We start from the raw sequence: 9748 nt of genomic DNA, 5'->3' as shown, positions 1-9748 counted from the left end.
ATTCTTATGTAATTGTCACGACATTACTCATAATGATTAATATGTATATGATCTTAAGACTTGAGATCATCATAATCCCAACATCGTGAGTAGTATATCTTGATACAGTCAAACATACACCGTAGTTGGTTGTTCTATAAAGGCTGATGTTGGATATACCACAATCGATGTAGAGGGATATGGTTGGTCGATATAGAATAAGTCCCTCATACATAATGGGAGTAATATCTTAGGCCACTTGATTAAGTGAGACTAGAAATGCATGGCCATGCTCAAATAAGTTGATATGAGATGTCATACTTATTTGTATATCGTAGTCTGCTTAAGATATCAATGAACATGGAATGGACTATACAAGTGTGACTATTCCATGACTTGTGTCCAATCCAGAGATAAAGGACTTAAGGATTATTGCATAAAAGGTTAATCATAAAAAGGTTATGTCGAATCATGATCTCTTGTGACTTAGGTAGCATTGATGCATTGCTAGATGCCACTCATTGTTTGTAACATTGGAATCATTCTAGTATTACTGCTAACGTTACAGGAACCTACAGGGTCACACCCTATAGTTGAAATGAACGGAATAAGCCATAGTTGGTATTGTTTTGGGGGGTCGCTTGAATTAAATTAATTATAGAATTAATTTAATTCGGTAATCAAATTTCCAACATATTATGTACAAGATTGTTGTACGCATAATGAGGACACGCATTTCGTTAGCATATGAATTCAAATAAATATATGGTTTACCGAAATTATATTATAATTAATGTAATTATAATTTTTGGTTTAAAATATTATTATATTTATTTAATTCCTAAAAAACCCTAAAAATAAAAGATTTATAAGGATCCTGTTTTTCCTTTGCTTGGGTCTAGCAGCCGTCAAAGAAAAATCACTTTCAAAACTGTTTTGGGGATTTCTTTCGTTTGTAGTCAACTGGGTGGATTACATAGAGGCTGAGATCACGATAGATTGTGGCTTGGTTCGACAACAGATCAGACTACTCGTTGTTGAGGCGTTGCTGTCTACTCTGAATAAACATTAGGTAATTTCGCAACCTTTTCACCCCGATTCGTTCCTCACACATGGAGTCCTGGTTGGGATCGCTGAATTTTTATTTTTCCGCTGTGCCATAAGGGTGCCGGCGATCCAACACTTATCATCAGGCAACCCAAGATCACTTTAAAGGTAATGTAGAAAACATGCCCATGTGTGCTTCTTCTCTAACTCAACTACAACCTATGCTATAGGATAAATTTGATCATTATACTTTCTACCAACAACAAATAACAACTCACCTTTGAAGAGTCCCTTCAAAAAACAACCATCCAAATGAATAGAAAGCCTAAAAAATTATTTAAAGCCATTTTTAATGGCACTAAAGCATACATAGTCCATTGAACTTAAGGGTTTCAATTGTTGTTGGTCTTTCCATCATCAAATCCACATTGCCTTTGGATTTTTGTCTTTTAAAATGACTACAACATCTTATAACCTAGAAAACTCATACCCAACTCTACCATTGATTAGCTCCAATGTCCATGTTTTGGCTTTATTACAAATGGTCATATTCACATCGATATTAAACTCTTCCTTAACATGTATTTTCATCTCTATTAACTTCAAGCAAGGCATAATTATCAAATGCCTTAGATAATATTTTGCTAAAAACTTAGACTTAGATTTATTGTTTAAAAAGGTTATGTAATAATTATGTTGATCTACAAAAAGTTTTAACCATGAAAACCCCATCACTGTTATCCTTAGAGGAGAATATCAAGAATAGACAATATCTGGCTTTACATTTGGCTCTAACCTTATGTTTATCATTTCTTTGAAACGTAAAATCAAGCCTCTTTGCAACTGAATATTTGTCCAATGTTTCTTTGAACTGATTTGAACCCTCCAATATGATTTCAAGTTCAAATCTAAGCACTAAAACAACAAGGTTAAATAATACCTTTTTACTATTTTTCATACAAGTTCCCATCTTCATCAACCTCAAAATCACCATCGTTAGATGACTCTAAGTAATTTGTATCATCACTACTACCTAAACCTCCATTGTCCAATCTTGTAGATCTAGCTTTTCCTACCCCTAACTACACGATCTTCCTCACTTGCAACAGATCCAACATTATGTTAGTTCTCATTCACAAATTTTTATACTTGTTCCCTATTTCCCTAATTTCATCATCAGGAACAAGTTCTCTTCCCAAATCCCCATGTCATTAAAGTTTCCTAACTCATCATTATTTTCACTATTGCCCTTATGGGACCCAGACATAGTATCATAATTTATGCCACATATTGTATGGGCAGTGAAAATTGTGGCTATATTAACAAATTTGAATTATGCTCGTCCACATTTTACTTCCACATCCGCAGTAGACCCACCCACTTTACCCATATTTACTCCAACATACCTAAAATCATCATGTGCCTCACTAGAATCCCTAGAATGCTTATCTACCACATTAGAATACTTAGGATCCTCATTTGCCACAATTGGAAATAATGGAACCATCACAATTTAATCATCTCTGGTAATTATATGTTCCACATACATATCCAACTTGCTACAAATGTTTCCTAGTGAATCATATCAATAAAGGAATTATTGGCATGAACGACCTTAATACCACTTTCTAAGTCATATCTAGACTCTAAGTAATCGATATCAACCTCAAAATCAAACTCCTTCCCCAAAAATGATAAACTTGAGTTTCTAATAGTTTCCAAAACTCTTTCTCTTGGCAAGCTATGGTACTACATTGTATGAAATAATTTTCCACTTCATTATGTATAGTTTTCAAACTCAAATATGCAATGTATCTGACACAATCAACTAACATTTGCCATGTATGTGACAAATCAAAAGTAATTTTCCATTAGTTTTAGATAGTTTTCAAAGTTAATAAAAGAGGATTTGAGTGTGAATCAATCCTAAGAACATTATGTATATAAAATGCAAACGGGACCAACATAGTATTTTTTATACAAATTTTCAATCCAATATAAAATGCATATGGGACCTATAGTAAGACTTTTGTCTGCCACAACACACTAACCTTTGTTAACCTCTTTCGAAAATCCTTGCTATAGTGGCCTGTAGAATTGCCCCAAAAGATTCTCTGCAAGCAATTTGAACCCGTGTCAAATGCAATAACTATTGAAATATTTGGTACTACATATACATAAAGTATAAAAAGACAAAATAAGGAATCTAAAAAGCAAAAAAAAAACCAAAATATTATGCTAAAATTGATTAAGAAAATGAAAAATTGACCAAAAGACTAAAATATCATAGCATATATCCAAAAACTATATATCTTTCCTTTTAATATGAAAAATCGATTAAGAGATTTCTCAGTTTGTATCAATGAAAAAATTTATCATAAACCTAACCTTATGTTTAGATAAATATTGTTAAAGGAAGAGAAGGTTAATGAAAGGAAACAATATATTTATATTTTGTTTCGACGATTAAAACTAATAAAGAAAAAGAAATAAAAGATTTATTTTGAATGAAATTTTCAATTTTATCCTTTTGCATAAATAACAATAAGAATAATTAAATTAAATTAAAAATAATATATTTATATTTTATCTTTTGTGTGTGACCTTTTCATAAATAGCATTTGAATACTATTTTAACAAAGAAAAATAGTTTTAAAAATAATTTGATACATTAATCTCTAGATAAAGATAACATTGTTATTTTTTAATATTAATTTAAAAATAGTTAATAATCTAAACAATATATACCAAATAAATTTGAAAATCTTTTAAGAAATAAATTTGAATATTAATCTCATTATAGGTTCTTATCACAACACACTAACCTTTGTTAACCTCTTTCGAAAATCCTTGCTATAGTGGCCTGTAGAATTGCCCCAAAATCCGAAGATTCTCTGCAAGCAATTTGAACCCGTGTCAAATACAATAGCTATTAAAATATTTGGTACTATATATATACATAAAGTATAAAAAGACAAAATAAGGAATCTAAAAAGCAAAAAAAAAAAAAACAACCAAAATATTATGCTAAAATTGATTAAAAAAATGAAAAATTGACCAAAAGACTAAAATATCATAGCATATATCCAAAACTATATATCTTTCCTTTTAATATGAAAAATCGATTAAGAGATTTCTCAGTTTGTATCGATGAAAAATTTTATCATAAACCTAACCCTATGTTTAGATAAACATTGTTAAAGGAAGAGAATGTTAACGAAAGGAAACAATATATTTATATTTTGTTTTGACGGTTAAAACTAATAAAGGAAAAGAAATAAAAGATTTATTTTGAATGAAATTTTCAATTTTATCCTTTTGCATAAATAACAATAAGAATAATTAAATTAAATTAAAAATATAAAATAATATATTTATATTTTATCTTTTGTCTTTGACCTTCTCATAAATAGCATTTGAATACTATTTTTAACAAAGAAAATGGTTTTAAAAATAATTTGATACATTAATCTCTAGATAAATATAAGATTGTTATTAAAAATCTAAACAATATATACCAAATAAATTTGAAAATCTTTTAAAAATTAAATTTGAATATTAATCTCATTATAGGTTCTTATCATATCTACTATTTTTAATACAACGCCTAGAACTATCTATAACCCTTTCCCAACCCTTAAATAGGAAGATAATGCGCTTCGACGCACTCGAACTCATGTCCTCCTACACTGACAATAATGTTAATGCCAATAAAACTAAGAATCAAACAACTGTGAAAAATAAATTTGAAAATTAAAGACTATTAATAATGTAAGAAATAGTTAATACAAATAAAGTAAAACAAGGGAGAATGAAGAATTCTCAATTTCTTTTACTTTTCCTCTCTTACTAAAAACAAATTATCTAAACAAACAAAAGATATCATTTTCCTTCAATTTAGTTAGCTTTCCTTATTTAAAAGGCTTAATATAACATTTGGTATCTAAACTTTTTTTGCTCAATTTAGCATCTGAACTTGACACTCTTTCCTAATTTGGACCCAATTTGGTACATGAACTTGTTAATTGTTTTTTCCTAATTTGGTACCTAAGCTTTTTTAGGTTCAATTTGGTACCTAAATGTATTAAATATTATACAAATTATGCAAAACACTAACGGTGTTAAATCCTTTTTGTTATGCTACAAAATATTATTAGTATTAGAGGAAATTCATGTTAAAAATAGGTATTGAGCTATGCTTAACAATTAATATTAAATAAAGAAAAAAGATTTTTAAAACTCCAAATTAAAAGAAATTTATTATTTGCAATTAATAAAATAAAACTAAAAGTAATTGAACAAATAAAATACAAAAATATCATATCATCTCGCACACGTTGGTCCTACATTAATTATTTTACTACTTCATCAAAAATAACATTGTTAGTATATTAGAGTAATTTGTAAAACGTTTGACAAGTATCAAATTTAGGTACTAAATTAAGAAACGGTATAAAGTTCAGGTACCAAATATTAATCTTATTTAAAAATACCAAACCAAACCCTGAATACCCTGAATTTCAAAGGATTTCTTGATTGTCAAATCCCCAAAATTTCGCCTAATGAATTGAGTAGAAAATTTCAAAATCCCCAAAATTTGGATTAAACTCAAAGCCAGTTACCTAATATTTTTCACTCAGTCATCCAATAATTTTGAAATATTTTGAAATAGGAAATAAACGAAACCCTTCTATTTTCTTTGTTTATTGAACCGAAACAATTTTTTTTTCTGTTAATATTTAGTCTTTTATTTTAAGAAAAATGAAAATATTAATCCATGTGGAATGATAGTTTTAGAGCTGCTAAAATATGAATTTATGTATAGTTAAGGGCTAAAATATGAATTAAGTATAAAATTCTATCATCAATCTTAGAAAATTTGCCTTTTTTTTCAACTAATTTTTCTTTTGACGACGTACAATAAGGAGGTAAAGCCCTAATAGCAACATGATTAACGCGACTCGAATTTAGTCCACACTTAAAATGATAAACACCCTAACAATTAAGCCAAATCACGAGGCTGTTGTTAACTAAAAATTGATGCTTTGTTTAACAGCAAAACATATCAACTTCTTTTTATCAAATTATATTATAGATCACTAAAATTGTATAAAAAATTACCACACTGTATAAATTCTCCCCGAGAGAGGAGGCAGCGATAGCTGCCCCATCTTTTTGTCTTTGAAAGGTAATGGTTTATTTTCAGTTTTGGTGTCTCTATTATATTCAAAATTTTGATTTAGTCTTTACGCTTTAAGTTGGCATACTTTGTCGCTTCCCCAATTTTAGTCTTTGTAAGGTAATGATTGGTTTTGACTTTTGGTGCCCTCTCATATTTTAATTTTAGTCCTTATTCTTTAATTTGGCATAGCTTGGTTCCATTACTTTTATATTGTTTGTTATTAGTATTAATTAGTACAAATAATTTATTATTATAAGGTAAAGAGTAAGCAAATTTAACTTTCTTTCATTACCTTTTTGTCTATCAGTAATTAATTTTCACAAATTGACTCACATTTAATATATAATTTTTCTTTTAACATTATAAGTTCTTTATCATATCTGTTCTTTTTGATACAATACTTAGAACAACTCATAGTCCCTCCCCAACCCTTAAATAGGAGAATAATGTGGTACAGTACACTCGAACCCACATCATCTTGCATTGGCAACAAAACTAATACTAATCAAACTAAAACTCAACCGATTTAATACATAATTTTTATAAATTTGAATGTTCATCATGGATGAAAAGAAATTAATAGACGGAATCCTTTTCCAAGATATACATAGTACACCAAAGACAAGACAAACAACACAAAAAATGTTCTAAATTTTCCACTCACGGGTGAAGAAATTCTAATGATCAGTAAAATTTACATTTCTTGGCATTCATTAAGAAAAATAAAAATGATTGATGTATTTACTATTGGGGTGTCTTATTTGTCTATCTTTCATACAGGATACGACAAATCATAATGCCTTTTGTTTAGTAGAATATAGACAATATGAATATATTTTGTCAATCCTTCACCATATTTGTCTGAATGATCTATAACATGGGGGTGCTGGTGAATGAAAGTGATGCTAACCAATGAGCTTCAAACCATATGCATCTCTCTCATTTCTTTTATTTTTCTTCTTTGGGTTCTATTTTAGAATGATGTTAACTAAAAGGGAAAGTTAAATTAAGTAGGTAAGCTCCGAATTTAGACAAATTGTCTTTTACCATCTATGCTAGAACTCTCAATCATTGAAGGAAATAAAAACTATCTACATCTATCATACTATTAACATTTTTATTTCAATTTTCATTCACTAGTTGAAATAAATGACTAATTCACTTTGCAAACAAAAGGTGCAAACCTGACTTTTAGTCCTTGTATTTTTTATAAAAATTATTTTTGTACTTTTAATTTCAAGAATTTAATATATTTATTTTAATAATATCGAAATAAAATTCAATTAAACCCAATTATGTAGTTTTTTAAAAAAATTACTCACATGATCAATATTTCATGCGTGAAATGTCAAATAAGCAAATAAAAATATTAAATCTGAGGTGTAAAGTTTCAGGTTTCAAATCAAAGGTTGTAAGGTTTTGCGTAAGTTTCAGAGAAGTATAATGAAAGTCTGATACTTTTTTTCTTTTTTGCTTACATAACTTTTATACGACTTTAAACTAGCCATTGAACACTTTTTTTTCTTTTTTTTAAATCTCATATAATTTAATGAAATTTCTTTGATAGTGTTATCAATTGGACTTTCAATCAAAAGAGTATATGGACTCAGTTCATGAAATTAAAAGTAGATGCATTAAATTTTATATGTATGAAGAATACAAGGACTTAGAGTATAATTAAACCCAAATTAATTAACCAAGAATCACGAAAATTAAATTTTGCAGAAAAAAATAACACAAGATGAATATGTATTTGATCAAATTGAAATTGATATGCACTATAAAGTAGATAGACAAATATATAATTTCAATTCAACTCTTTTTTCCTTTAAGATAATCATGAAAATTTTACAATTTTACTATGCTCACATTTGATATTTTATTATTTAATTTTACGATAATATTAATTAATTCAAATAGTTATCATCTTTTAATTATTTAATTAAATATTTTAGTATTTTTTTATAAATTTCATGCTAATAAAAAAGTTATTTTAACATAATTTTTAGTTGGAATAAGTGTTTTTTATTTATTTATAAATTACATTAGTTTTTTTTTAGATGCAATATAAATTACATTAGTTATTGAAATTATTAAGGGTGCTAAATTATATCTTCCTTTTTTAAGTCATTATAAGATAATGATAAAATTGTAGTTTCGATCTCTCTATTATGTTCACATTTAGGATTTAGTCTTTATATTTTAATTTGACATAATTTAATCCGCTACTTTTTAATGGCATTAATTAGTCTAAATAATTAACACTCATAACTATTCTGATTAAAATCATTATGTGAATTTCTCTTAAAAATATTTTAATACAATATATATTATTTGTATGAAGTTGGAATGGATATTTTTAAAACAAATTCAACCTCAACATTTTGACCGAATAATTAAGGGTATCAACTATATATTTCAACTAACAAATGATATTTCAGTAGAAGAATCAAATATATCAAATTAAAGTATAGGTACTAAATTTTAAATTTAAACATAGTAGAAGGACTATCATAATTTAATCTAAAACAATCTATACTGAACACAATTCTTCGTTATTTAATTTAATAAATTTGAGTTGTGATTAATTTAATTACGAAAATATTTTATTAATAAATGATTTTCTCCATTAGATTATAAATTTCTAATTACATTATTTGAGCAAGCATAAAAGTAGTAATGGGAAGTGATTTGAAACAATGGGTTTGTCACTAAATAAATAGACAAATACATATATTCTTATAAAACATATAATTGAAGAAGTTTGATCTTATCTATTTCGAAGAACAGTAACAATTAACAAGTCAACACGTTTCCATTAACATATAGAGATAAAGATAAGAGAAAGTAAAATTATATACATATATGTTGTAATGCATGTAATTAGATACATAAATGAGATTCATGTATTCATATGATACATAGTATTATGAAATGAATCATCTACGCTGTACGTCTGTAATTCATGTATGTATTATATACATTGAATTGTGAATTTATGACCAAGAGTCTTATACAAAGCAATGTTTCAATCAAGTGGTTACTGAATAGGATGTTAGAACGTGGTTGTTGTGGAATCTCTTTTCGATGTTGATAGGAGTATTACCTAGCTGGTTAATGCTATATTTTCAGTGGTTAAAACGCAAAGTAATGGAATGACTGTAACTCTGACTATTGTTGGGGTGTGAAGATCAGAGCTTGGTGGTGATATATGTTTGATTAGTCATTAAGAGTTAGGTCGAATGACGGATGTTTTTGTTCTTTGTTTATTCAGGTGTTTTGTTATTTTAACTAGGAAGGTGATTGATTTTTCCCACTAATTTTCTAGTTTCAATTATGCACATTGATTGAGCAAAATAAAAATTAAAAAAATGATAAGAAATACAAGTAACATAATTATTTTATAACTAAAATTACCAAGAATATTTTTCTTTATTTTATTTATAATATGTTATCCACATGATCAAATCTCATAGTAAAAATTTTGATTTCTCTAACATGAGCTATTTAGGAATCTGATATATGTTCTTGTTCATAGAT

The sequence above is a fragment of the Gossypium raimondii genome, chromosome 6 (genome assembly GCF_025698545.1).
Source record: "Gossypium raimondii isolate GPD5lz chromosome 6, ASM2569854v1, whole genome shotgun sequence".
NCBI lineage: Eukaryota > Viridiplantae > Streptophyta > Magnoliopsida > Malvales > Malvaceae > Gossypium > Gossypium raimondii.
Note: the sequence above shows the minus strand (reverse complement) of the source record.